Source organism: Lissotriton vulgaris, chromosome 10 (genome assembly GCF_964263255.1).
Source record: "Lissotriton vulgaris chromosome 10, aLisVul1.2, whole genome shotgun sequence".
Taxonomy (NCBI): Eukaryota; Metazoa; Chordata; class Amphibia; order Caudata; family Salamandridae; genus Lissotriton; species Lissotriton vulgaris.
Genome location: NC_141698.1, coordinates 646,703,692 through 646,718,180, shown reverse-complemented (window position 1 = coordinate 646,718,180; position 14,489 = coordinate 646,703,692).

Here is a 14,489-nt window from a genome sequence, read left to right as displayed (position 1 = left end):
AAGCAGGCATGAGAATGGTACTAGGAGATCCCCGGGACCCCTCTCAGGCCAGCTTAACATTGGGAATGGATGAGTTAGGTCTCTATCAAGAGGCTCTAACAGATCCATTCAAACCAATGGCTCTCAGGCCTCTGCTCTGAGGAGGATGACCTCCCCTCAGAGGAGAATCTATGAAGCCAAGGAAAGGGAAGTCAATCTGAGGATTGCCAGGGAAGAACTTGCCCTGGCCAAAGAAAGACTTGCCTTTGCTAGAGAGCAGGAATTGAGTGGGTCAAAACCCACTGGTGGCAGCATTGTACCTAGCAATAGGGAAAGGAGTTTTGATACAAAGCACCTGAATAAGATAGTGCCCCCCTTTAAACAAGGGGATGACATCCACAAATGGATTACTGCTTTGGAGAGGGCCTGCACTGTGCAGGGTGTTCCCCAGAGTCAGTGGGCAGCTATCTTGTGGCTCTCCTTTGAAGGTAAAGGCAGAGACAAGCTCCTCACTACTAGAGTGGAGGATGCCAATGATTACCAAGTCCTGAAGAACATACTGATTGATGGGTTTGGCCTAACCACTGAGCAGTACAGGTTGCTGTTCAGGGATACCCAGAAAACTCAGTCTCAGGATTGGTCTGATTTTGTAGATTGTGCCACTAAGGCTTTGGAGGGCTGGTTGCTGGGCAGCAAGGTTACTGATTATACAGGATTGTACAATTTGATCATGAGAGAACAAATTTTAAACAATTGTCAGAACCAGTTGTTGCATCAGCATCTTGTTGACTCGGATCTGACCTCTCCCCAAGAATTGGGAAAGAAGGCAGACAGATGGGTCAGAACAGAGTTAAACAGAACCAGGGCCAGAATCAAGGTGGTCAGAAGAAAGCAGACCAGAAGGGTAAAGATTCTAAGGGTGAAACTGACCAGAAGTCTTCAACAGGTCCCCAACAACCCAAAGAGGGTGGGGGTCAGGCTCCCCAGAAAAAGAAGAATCAAGAAGGCCAATCTAAAAGGTGGTGCCAATACTGCAAAAGTAAAACTCACTGGTTTAGTGAGTGCACCAAGAAAGGAGGAGGGCAGACTCCTGCCACTGCAGCCCCTAAGGCACCTGTGCCCCCTAGTACAGTCAGCAGTGGTAGTGCACCTCCCAAGGGTTTAGTAGGGTTAACCTTGGGTTCTGAGGGGTATGACAACTTAGTTGGCACACTCACTCAGGCTGTCCTTGTCTGTACAGGGGATGTGGATATATCCCCTGATATAAGTCCCAATACTTTGGGCAAATATAGACAGACACCTTTGATAAATGGAAGAATGGCTCAGGCCTATAGGGACACTTGTGCCAGTGTCACAATGGTGACACCTAACTTTGTGGACCCTGGACAGATCATGCCAGGTACAGATTTCCTGGTGACCAATGCAAGCAATGTCACTACCAGTCATAGTATGGCAATTGTTGCTTTCTCCTGGGGAGGGGTAAATGGCCAGAAAAAGGTTGTTGTTAGTTCAGACCTCCCAGTGGATTGTTTGTTGGGCAATGATTTGGAGTCATCACAATGGTCAGAAGTGGAGCAGAGGACTCACATGGAGATGTTAGGCTTGCCAGCACATGTGCTTGCTGTGACTAGGTCACAGACCAGAAGATGCCCCACTGAACAGGTGCTGGATCCTGGAACAATGGACCAGACACCTCCCAAGAAGAAGAGCAGTAGGGTTAAGGCATTGCCTTCCCTCTTGCCCCAGGTTGAGGATCAAGTCTCAGAGGAGTCTGACCTACAGGAACTGAGGGAAACTGAGCCTAAAGAGTTTGAACTTGATCAAGTTGAATTCCTGGGCTCAGGGGGACCCTCAAGAGAAGACCTGGGGAAGGAACAATTAGACTGCCCTTCCCTTGAACCCCTCAGACAGCAGGCTGCTGCTGAGGCTGCTGGGAACGCCACAGGTACCCACAAGGTATACTGGGATGATGGACTCCTGTACACTGAGGCAAGAGACCCCAAGCCTGGCATGACCAGGAGGCTGGTTGTACCCTTGACTCAGAGAGGTTTCCTTCTTACCTTGGCCCATGAGATTCCCTTAGCAGGTCACTTAGGCCAGACAAAGACTTGGGACAGACTTGTCTCACACTTTCACTGGCCTCACATGAATGAGGATACCAAGGAGTTTTGTCGCTCCTGTGTCACTTGCCAAGCCAGTGGTAAGTCAGGTGGCACAACAAAGGCCCCCCTTATACCAATGCCTGTGGTGGGGGTGCCCTTTGAAAGAGTGGGGATTGACATTGTTGGTCCAATGGAACCCCAGACAGCATCAGGGCACAAGTTTATACTGGTGGTAGTGAATCATGCCACCAGGTATCCTGAAGCTATTCCACTTAGGACCACTACAGCACCTGTAGTGGCAAGGGCCCTAGTTGGAGTGTTCTCCAGAGTGGGCTTCCCTAAGGAGGTTGTCTCTGACAGAGGTACAAACTTCATGTCAAGCTACTTAACTGCTATGTGGAAGGAATGTGGTGTCAACTACAAGTTCACTACACCCTATCATCCACAATGCAATGGGCTTGTTGAAAGGTTCAACAGGACCCTAAAAGGGATGATTCATGGACTACCTGAAAAGCTCAGGCGAAGATGGGATGTCCTGATACCCTGCCTTCTGTTTGCTTACAGAGAGGTCCCACAAAAGGGGGTTGGCTATAGCCCTTTTGAACTTTTGTATGGGCATCCTGTGAGAGGCCCCCTGTGTTTGGTGAAGGAAGGATGGGAGAGACCTCTCAAAAAGCCTGCAACCAACATAGTGGACTATGTACTTGGTCTCCGCTCCAGAATGGCTGAGTATATGGAGAAGGCATCTGAAAACCTTAAGGCCAGTCAAGAACTTCAAAAAGCTTGGCATGACCAAAAGGCTGTCCTGGCTGTCTATCAGCCTGGACAGAAGGTGTGGGTGTTGGAGCCAGTGGCCCCAGCAGCACTCAAAGACAAATGGTCTGGGCCCTACACCATTCTTGATGGTCCGAGACCCACATTTTTGAAAGCGAAAAATCAAAGTTTAAACAGTTCACGGTGTGTATTAAATTCACAGACCTAAACACAATTAATGAAAGACATAAAGAATAGGCAACAGCAACAACCTCAGACTCTTTTATAGCATTTAATCCATTCTCTGAATCAAAGTTCAATCTACAGTTTTTTGTACATTTTATATACAGTGCCCCGTATCAAGAGCGTGCAGTAAAGAAAAAAGAAGGTGTCAAAGGTCGTGATCGTGAAAAGGTGAAAAGGAAAAGGAATCACACAGAGTATATAAAAATTATTCTGTATTATTCAAGGAAAAAACCAGTCAACAAAGAACTGGAACAATAAATCCTGGCCACTTTGGTAAATCAATGTACAGTCCTTATGGTTATTCAAGAGACATAAGATGTATGAATGTCTGCACTAGGGGGGAATTAACATTAGTGGTCCAGGTATTTTTAGATGTCGACGTTTCGACTCGTCTTGCGGCCTTCCGGTTGGTTATGCCTGGGCCATGCGAGTCTTCCTCAGGACAGATACGACGGGGCAAGGGATCTGGCAGATGACCCTATAGAAAATACAAATAACCATGAGGGTTGGGGCTGTTGCCTATTTAACTTAAAACTATGGGAAGGGTTCCAAGATTGCTTACCCTTCACAGGATGGAGTAGGCGTAATGTCTTCCAAGGTAACTTGGTCCATATAAATCGAATGGGGGTATTGTACAGGTCCTCTGAAAGAATCAATGAGGAACCTGTATATTACAATAATGTATACTTTGTAGGATTCATACCAGAATAGACAGTATAAAATTATTACCTTATCTGTACGTGGGGGGTTCCTATCTTAATCCTGAGACCATATATCAATATATGTCTCTTCAATCACAATCCATTGCTAATTGTGCTGCTTGAAAAAGTCTTCACATTTTTAATTAGCCTGAAAAAGTAAGGACCAAACTATGGTGAGTATCAGCACAGTAGTGTACCATATGCACTTAGACTGATGGCCAAAAAAGAGAAGCAAAAAGCCATTTACCTGAATTAGGCTGACTGTAAGCCCTTCAAGTGAAGGATAATTCCCTCGCCGATTGGAAACCTGAACCGGCAGCTAAAGACAGAAAAACGAGGATGAGTCTCCTTATCTAAGTCACTCCGCGTAAATATTCCCAGAGTTTACAAATTTACTTACATTTGTAAGATAGGCTGCGTGCTTCCAAGTAGACACGCGTCAATTGTAGAACCCCTGGACAGAGTAGTCCGACACCTTGTGTGGCGACTCTGTTGTAGCGCGTTCAGGGAGTAGAACGCGATGACGGACTCCCCCGTGCCCGAACACTTCCGGGTGGGAGAGGGCGAGAAAGGACCCTTCGCCTGTGTCCGTATTATAGTTGAATAAATTCATTTAGAGGACATTAAATAGGAGGGGGGCAACCAAGTCCCTTTTAATATCAAGCGCTGCGGATTCTAATGCGACCAATTAAAAAATGTATTGTTCCAAACCTTAAAGCGATACATGTTCGGAATTGTGTACAATTAGCGTATTAACAGGCTTAGAACGTACACCATAGGTGTGGTACATATAGGCCAGTTCTAAGTGCATTGGTCATAAGAGAATCAGTTTAAGAGTAAAGAACCATGGTGGCCATTTTGAGTTGGGGAGACAGAGATCGGGCCCCATTGGTCATCATGATACACAAGTTAAAAAACATATTTACAAGTGAAAAAATGGACAATTGACAAACATTATTTACAAATTACACACAAACAGCGCATAGTAGACATATTAATAGTCATTCACACTGAATATACAAGATCTGAATGTCATAACTGATTTACCACTTAGAACAAAAGGGGGAATAAATGGTTAGAGGATTCCCACTTGTCTATTAATCTCCTCCAATTCATTTAACCCTTTGTGTGCCGTGTCAAGGAGATGTATCCAACGGCATTCTCTCCTGCTTAGGATACTCTGTACATCGCCTCCTCGTGGGTTAGCTTGTACTTTTTCCACAACCCACCATTTGATACTCTCCGGGGGATGTGAAAAGGTGGTAAAATGCTGTACAAGTGGAGCCCCTGTTGTTTTGCATCGTATCCGGCTGACATGCTGGAGGATCCTACACTTCACTCTTTGGATGGTTTGACCCACATACATAAAGCCACAGGGGCAAAGGATGGCATAAATCACCCCTGTGGTGTTACAGTTACTGTGGACTTTTAATGTATGTGTTTGGTCATTATGAGTAAAAGTGGTACATTCCACAGACATGGGGCAGGCTTTACAATTCCCGCATTTCTTATGCCCAATTACCGGTGGTAAACCCCATAGTGTGGTTTGAGAAGGGGCTGATGGTGTTGGGAGGAGTGATTTAATGAGATGATCTCGAATGCTTTTCCCTTTTCTAAAAGCATGTAAGGGGGTCGAGAGTCCCCCTACTTCATCCTGTACCAAATGCCAATGTCGGTTGATGGCTTTTTTTATCTGGTTGCTTTTTGTGTTGTACGTAGTCACACAGACTAGCCTTTCCTCATTCTTATCCTTCTCTTGTATCATGAGCAATTGGTCCCTGTGATTATGCCAAGCTCGTTTTCGTGCCCTCTTGAGTAGGCGGATGGGATAGCCTCTCTCACTGAGTCTGGCAATCAAGAGAGAAGACTCGTCGAAGAAATCTTCCTTCTTGGTACAATTCCTTCGGAGCCTCAGGAACTGACCAAAGGGAAGGTTGTCCCTGAGGTTCCGAGGGTGGTGACTTGAGTACCTAAGTAGTGTGTTACGTTCACTGCTCTTCCTATAAAGGGTAGTATACAGGTGTCCTTGTTCTGATTTTATTTGTATGTCCAGGAAGCTAATCATGTATTTGTCACATTCTAGGGTAAATTGAATGTCCGACAGTTGTTGGTTGAGCCAGTCATGGAAATCAGTCAACGATGATTTGCAACCGTTCCAGATAAGGAGGACATCATCGATGTACCTGGCCCAAAGTTGGATGCCGGTTCAGGTTTCCAATCGGCGAGGGAATTATCCTTCACTTGAAGCGCTTACAGTCAGCCTAATTCAGGTAAATGGCTTTTTGCTTCTCTTTTTTGGCCATCAGTCTAAGTGCATATGGTACACTACTGTGCTGATACTCACCATAGTTTGGTCCTTACTTTTTCAGGCTAATTAAAAATGTGAAGACTTTTTCAAGCAGCACAATTAGCAATGGATTGTGATTGAAGAGACATATATTGATATATGGTCTCAGGATTAAGATAGGAACCCCCCACGTACAGATAAGGTAATAATTTTATACTGTCTATTCTGGTATGAATCCTACAAAGTATACATTATTGTAATATACAGGTTCCTCATTGATTCTTTCAGAGGACCTGTACAATACCCCCATTCGATTTATATGGACCAAGTTACCTTGGAAGACATTACGCCTACTCCGTCCTGTGAAGGGTAAGCAATATTGGAACCCTTCCCATAGTTTTAAGTTAAATAGGCAACAGCCCCAACCCTCATGGTTATTTGTATTTTCTATAGGGTCATCTGCCAGATCCCTTGCCCCGTCGTATCTGTCCTGAGGAAGACTCGCATGGCCCAGGCATAACCAACCGGAAGGCCGCAAGACGAGTCGAAACGTCGACATCTAAAAATACCTGGACCACTAATGTTAATTCCCCCCTAGTGCAGACATTCATACATCTTATGTCTCTTGAATAACCATGTAAATGTAAATGTATTTGAGCTTATATAGCTCACAGCTACCCACAAAGGGTTTCCCGGCGCTTGCTTAGGGAACCCGTCCTGGTATTCCCCTGTGAGATATCCCCAGCAGGGTATCCACAAGGTGAAAGCCAGGCATCCCGCCGCGAGGGGCCATTGTGGAGATTAAGCAAGCTATTGCCCAGAGTCGCAGAGTGTGAACCCGTGAGTTGAGAAGGCACCGGAGCGAGAATTATCGAGTCCGTGGAATTTTTGAGCCCAAGACCCGCCGAGGCGGGGAATTGAACCCTGGTCCAGGGCCGATCTCAGCTTCCGGGTCTGCCGCCTCTAACCCCTGAGCCACACTTCTCCACTATAAGGACTGTACATTGATTTATCAAAGTGGCCAGGATTTATTGTTCCAGTTCTTTGTTGACTGGTTTTTTCCTTGAATAATACAGAATCATTTTTATATACTCTGTGCGATTCCTTTTCCTTTTCACCTTTTCACGATCACGACCTTTGACACCTTCTTTTTTCTTTACTGCACGCTCTTGATACGGGGCACTGTATATAAAATGTACAAAAAACTGTAGATTGAACTTTGATTCAGAGAATGGATTAAATGCTATAAAAGAGTCTGAGGTTGTTGCTGTTGCCTATTCTTTATGTCTTTCATTAATTGTGTTTAGGTCTGTGAATTTAATACACACCGTGAACTGTTTAAACTTTGATTTTTCGCTTTCAAAAATTTGGGTCTCGGACCATTGTTTGCTTATATTAGTAATTACCCAGGTCCAGTACCTTTAGGGTTACCCCATTATTATAATGGCTACACCATTCTTGAGCAAAAGGGAGAGGTCACCTACCTGGTGGACCTTGGAACTCCCAGGAGCCCCCACAGGGTGCTCCATGTCAACAGGCTCAAAGCATATGTCGACAGGAAGGACATGAGCTTGCTCATGGCCATAGATGAGGGACAGGAGGAAGAGAGTGACCCTCTCCCAGACCTGCTCACTCAGAATCCTGATGATGGGTCAGTAGATGGTGTTGTCTTTTGTGGCAGCCTCTCTGAACATCAACAGAAAGACTGTAAACAGGTTCTTCAGTCTTTCAGACATATGTTCTCTCTGACACCCAGTCAGACCAATTGGTGCACCCATGAGGTTGACACTGGTGACAGCCTGCCAGTCAAGAGTAAAATCTACAGGCAGCCTGATCATGTTAGAGACTGCAGCAAAACTGAAGTGCAGAAAATGTTGGAGTTGGGAGTCATTGAACCCTCAGATAGCCCTTGGGCTAGTCCAGTAGTTCTAGTGCCAAAACCTCACAAGAAAGAGATGAGAGATGAGGTTATGCGTAGACTACAGGGGTCTCAATGCAGTCACTAAGACTGATGCCCACCCAATACCAAGGGCAGATGAGCTTATAGATAGATTGACTTCTGCCAACTACTTAAGCACATTTGACCTGACAGCTGGGTATTGGCAAATCAGGTTAGCTGGGGATGCCAAACCCAAGACAGCATTTTCAACCCCTGGTGGACATTATCAGTTTGTGGTAATGCCCTTTGGTCTGAAAAATGCACCTGCCACCTTCCAAAGGTTGGTGAATCATGTCCTTACTGGGCTGGATGACTTCTGTGCAGCATATCTTGATGATATTGCTGTCTTTAGCTCCACCTGGGAGGATCACCTGGTCCACCTGAGGAAAGTGTTAGAGGCTCTGCAAGCAGCAGGCCTCACTATCAAGGCCACCAAGTGCCAGATAGGGCAGACACAGGTTGTATACCTGGGCCACCTTGTGGGTGGAGGCCAGGTTCAGCCACTGGAGAGCAAAATACAGTCAATCAGGGACTGGGCTCCTCCAACCACCCAGACTCAGGTTCGAGTTTTCTTGGGCCTGACTGGTTACTACAGAAAGTTTGTCAGGAACTATGGATCCATTGTGACTCCATTAAATGAACTGACAAGTAAGAAAATGCCAAAAAAGGTTCAGTGGACAGCAGGCTGTCAAAAAGCATTCGATGACCTAAAGCAGGCCATGTGCATAGCACCTATTCTCAAGAGTCCAGATTACTCCAAACCATTCATTGTCCAAACAGATGCTTCTGAGTTGGGTGTGGGAGCTGTTCTATCTCAACTGAATTTTGATGGTCAAGCCCAGCCCATTGCTTTTATAAGCAGAAGGCTGACCCCCAGAGAGAAGAATTGGTCAGGTATTGAGAGGGAGGCCTTTGCTGTGGTTTGGGCCCTGAAGAAGCTGAGGCCATACTTGTTTGGCACTCACTTCAAGATTCAGACCGACCATAAGCCCCTCTTGTGGCTAAATCAGATGAAGGGTAAAAACCCCAAACTGCTTAGTTGGTCCATTTCCCTACAGGGGATGGACTTTACAGTGGAACATAGACCTGGTACTGATCATGGCAATGCCGATGGGCTCTCCAGATATTTCCACTTAGAACAAGAAGACTCACCTGGTCAAGGTGAGCTTATTGTCCCAAAGTTTGGGGGGGGGGTCATGTAGGAGAGTAGGGTCTGCAATCCTATGATCACCCAGATTTTTTGCTTTTGTTTCACTGGTTTACGACTTTCTCTGGCTGTGGGCCTGCTAATCAGACCCACAGCCTGGCTGTTCTCTCTCTAAATTACAACATGTACCCTAGGTGCATTTACCAATTGGTACTGGGCCACCTTATCAGACCCTGTAACTCAGGGCATAGGTGTACCCAGGGCCCACCAGGGGCAGAAGCATGTATTATGCCACCCCTGGCTGGCCTCCTAAATTTGACACAACTGGCTGCATGACAGCTGGGGCAAAGTCGTGTAATCACCCTTTGCTGTAGATATAGTATACCTATATCTAACCCTAAAAATGGACACACAGATTCCTATCAGTCACTCCCATGGCAGGCCTTGACAATCCTGAAGGCAGAGTGCTTGGAATCGTGTGAGATGGTGCTCTGGCATGAGCTGAGCCTGTCTGCAGCTTGCGGAACCAAGTCCTAATAGCTGTTCCATGATAACGCATACCATATACTCTTAAGTGCATTATAATCCTCACGGTTAAATGCTATCTTTGGTATTGCTTTATCAAAACATGTCGAGTAAGGTGTCATACGAATTGGAATACTAACCCCTTGCCAATTCTGGCGACGGGGTTAGCATTCCACCCTTCTAGAGGGACACGACATGTATGTAACTGTGAACCCCGGTTAAAGTTAAACGAAGCCTCAGCTCCACAAAATGGATGCTGCCACCTCAGAAACGAGTCTGACCCCCTGCAGCTGGGAGTCCTTCAAGCGAGGGGAGCCTGGACAAAGGGTTTCCTGTCAAGGGCGGTGCTAGCACCGTCCCAGACAGGGTTTTGTGTATCCTGGGTAGGCAGGGCTTTACAGGAAGGTGACTGCTGAGTGGCACCCCGGTGCTCACTACGCATAGGCCGGTCAGAACCAGTTCCAGGGGCACACCAGCCCCTGGCCTGGGGGAAGTCCGGCATGGGAGAGGGGTGTAACCACCCCCCTCCTAGTCCCACCCATAGGCAGGACCTAGTCACCGGGTCAGCCCCTTTTCTTAGTATAAAGATGGGAGCGGGCCCCCTGTTCAAATTAGATCATCTTTGGAATCAAGACACGACTTTCTGCGAAAGGACATCAAGATTTCCTCTTCAAGATTCTCCCTTGTGGCTAAGGAGTAGTCACCCTGCATCCGCAGGCACCATCAAGAACACTGCGGTCAGCTGCAAGTCCTTCCTCAGGAATCCGACGACCCAGCACGACGAGACCCGGCTTCCCTGGCACCTCTGACCTCTACTCACCTCTACAGCCAAGCTGAGAACCGTGAGTGCGACGAGACCTCGAGGGACCGACGATCGCCAAGACTGCACGACTTCTTCACAACAAGCCCGTCGAGTGTCCCTCTGGTGAGTGCTTTGGGGTCCGAGAAACCCCGACCCTGAGCAGCTCCAGCACCGAAGATCAGCCTCCCAGCATCTCCACGATCTGCGTGGGGCCCTTCTGCTTTTTGCTGCTCACCGCGTTGTTTGGCTATTAGCCCGCTGGCTTGTGGCCTTCTTAACGACGCCCGACGACATCACTGCTGCTGGTCTGGTTGCTTCAGACTGGCCCTTGCTTCCTTCCACAAGAGAAGCACCCCGGACCCTCCTGGTCCACTCCAGACGCCATTTTGAGTCCACCGCTGGGCTTGAATTTGCCAAGGCTTTGTTGCCCAATCCTGGGTCCAGCGACGCCGACAGCTTCATCCATCGTGGGACAGCTCGCTCCTCCATCCTGGTCGCCGACAACGCCTCCTGGTCCGTGAGATCTGCAGAGCCCAGCGTCGCCCACTCACCTGGTCGAGGTGACTACCATCCGGTGCCCTCCTGGTGCCACCTGACTACTGGCTAGTAGTCACGAACTTGGTCCCCTCTGCTTTCAGGTGTCATCTATCTTCAAGATCCAGGCTTGGATCACTTCAAACTCTCTTCACTGGTCGCCTGCCAGCATCTTTCTTCCAGGCTCCTGGTCCGTCTACGAGGATTCCCGACGTCTTTTGAGACATATGCAGCTGCAGCCCCTGGGCTAGGTAACTTCGGCATTTCGGTGCCCCAGCATAGCCTCACTATCCAAGGGTCAGAATCCACTTTCGTTTTCCTCCTACCAGGTCGGGTTCGCCCGAGAACACTAACTTTGTCTTTACTAGCTACCATAGACTTTGTCCCGCTTCACGCGTGAGAGTGCACACTCTGCACCCGAGTCCCCTGGGTCTCCTAGAAGTAATCTAACAATTCTATAGTCAAATCCTAGCGATTCCAAAGCCCATTAGTACTGTACTTACCTGCTAGTAATTTCGCATTCCACTTTCAGAGTATATGGTTTTCCGTGCCCCTCGGGCATTTGTATGTACTGTGCTAACTTAAGTATTTTCGTAAGAGTTTTGTTTTGTGCTTAGTACCCTGTCCTCATAAAGAGTACAGGGCTGTTGTGATTTTAATAAATACACTGTTTATTTTCATAACACTTGTGTGGTGTCCTTTCACTTGGTGTTCAAGGGGTATATGTGTGGTATAACAGCTGGCTTAACACGCCCTCTCGAGTCTTTAGCCTTAGACTGCTCGCATCCATGCTACTAGGATAGCTGGTCTATAAGGTTGACTTACAACCAATCATCAATAAGGGTTGCTGGACTGATACATAGTGTTCACTAGGATAGTGACCACTGCATATCAGGCCACCTTCTCACAGTCATCACGGAGTACACCCAAGTACGACGCCAATGCACCAATACAATGTTCAATGGCTGCTCTAGAGTCTCAAATTTTTGCCAAATTAAATCTAGTTTGTTCGGTGTCATGGTGGGTGCTGTGAACGGAATACACCTCACTCCTGTACGATCTGGTGATTCATCAGTGCGTACATTTTCAGACTGTGAGTTGGCATTGCTTGGCATAGGGTCTGGTTTAATTCCTTTGATACGGCCTATGATAAAGTTACTGCACTCATGAAGGCAACCTCTAAAGATTTAATGGAAGAGCCAGGCTCAGGCCCGTAAGGGTATATCCAGTGATGTTCCCCAATTAACAGTTTGTTAAGTGTCCCTCTTCCAAAGCGCAGCCGGGCGTGGTTCAGGGCTTTTAGTGCCTCTCTGTCACATTTCACAGGCTATGAGATGGGACTGGTTCAGATGATAAAGGAGGGCGTCGAGCTAGGGTGTCCTATGTGAGCAGGCAGGAAAAGTTGGAATCAACTATGACAGTTATGTCTGAAGGGCCAGCAGGAGAGGCGAAGCGGCTGTTTAAGGGGCCAGTATCAGAGCACCAAGCATGGCAGTCGTCCGTTGAGAATGCGGTGGCTGCATGGTGGGTACTTTTGGGATGGCAAGTACCATTCACTGGATCGGCTGCCCCAGCACAACTTGTAGATGATTTGAATCTCTGTGGTCTCCATCTTGTCAGGGTATCCCCAACACCCTTGTCAAACTGTCCCTGCCAGGGAGTGCAGATCAGCCAATATTATACAGTTATCAAGACCCAGGGCCAGCCTGCTAGTCATCACAGTGGGGATCTCCCAAAGATATGAACAGTTCTTAGTTTTTGACAGACTATAAGCCACACAGCCGATTATCACAACAACAATTTGCATAGTAATTATGTAGTCCCAAGGATATCAATAGGCACTAGTAGGTATTACAAGGCAAGTGTATAAGCTGGTATGTTGGTGTGGTAGGGCAGTTTGAAGTGCTTGGGAGTCTAGGTCTCTGGCAAGAGGGGAGGTCTTCAGGGCTTATATGCACACACCAAACTTGTCAGGAATCAGAGAGCAGATTAATCCATGAAGGGTGGCGGGACACCCAGGATCCATACTGTAAATTCCTAGTGCAACTTCAGTAATTATAATAACAAAAACAAGTTAAATATCAGGAGAGACACAAACCAATATAAATAGAAAGATACAAAAATAATTATCTATTGATAATGAGATATTTCTTGTTCAAACATTAAAAATGAAGCAAGCCATGTACACACCACATCCATATCCGTATCCAAAAGCTTTATTCGAAATTCAGTTAAAAATGAGTTAACTAAAACATCTGCGACAGTGTAATATATAACCTGGATGGGAGGACAACAAAGGTAAATATACACATATCTTAAAAATTAATAAAATCACATCCATCTCAGCATTCAAACTGAACAATCAAAAATTATGTACATTTACAAGTATAATCAACACTTGAGAGTTCATCAAACAAGACATTCTGCATATGTTCTGATGTATTTTTTAACTTGATGACACAAATGACTGTCTTAAATGTTTTTTATATAGATGAGTCTTGTATGTATGCTTTTAGTACATGAGAATGTATCTGTATCATGAAGCGACTTCAGCTCCTGGGCACCCAGGATCATCTCCCCCTCATAGAAGAGTCCTGTTCTGTGATAACTGCACTCCTTATGGCACTTTGGTGATATTTTGCTGGCTCAGCCATACTCAAAGTCCAGGCCTTTGTCCCCTCTATTGGGCTAAGTTAATTACACTGCTAGCCAGCAGGCGGATCAAAGGCCTCCTCACACAATAGAGCAATTATCAGTGTTTGACCCAGTTCCTGTGAAAGAAAGAGGTGGAGATGAATTCTGAATCTGATAATTAACTCCTCAAACTGAACTTGGACTGGCAAAGTCTAAGCCCATAGCATAAATGAAGGTAGGTCATATCTCTGGAGGCATAATAATACTATATTGTATCAGTTTATAAACATAAGCCATATAATTTACAAATGATAAAATATTTGTTCTTATGCTTTGAAGCGGTAAAATTGGATATTAGCAGTAAATTAGCACAATTCACTATTGTTGAAACAAAAGGCAGAAAAGCAACTTAGGCAAATTACAAACTCTTTCTAGAGGACTAAAAAGAGATAAAACTAGCAAAGTGCTCAGTGTAAGTAATAGATTGTGTCAGTATACTTTTAAGCATCAGGTCTACAACAACCTAGGAGATTTTAAAATACATGCCCAATGGGTGGGAATAACATTAAATACAGAGTAGTAAATACAGTTCTTGTCCCAAACAGTCCCTGACGGCCGTAGCTTGTGTGCCATTAGTATTAATTTGTTAACTCAACAGAATATCTAATGGCAAGTTACAAATGAGCACATTTGCAACTTTATAGACATCACCGGCGGTGTGTTGATTGTCAATGAGTCGCTGCTCTTCTTAGATAGTCAGAAGCAGGGCCGGCTTTAATGCGGTGCAACTGGTGCGGCTGCACAGGGTGCTGACCTTTAGAGGGGGTGCTGACCGCAGGT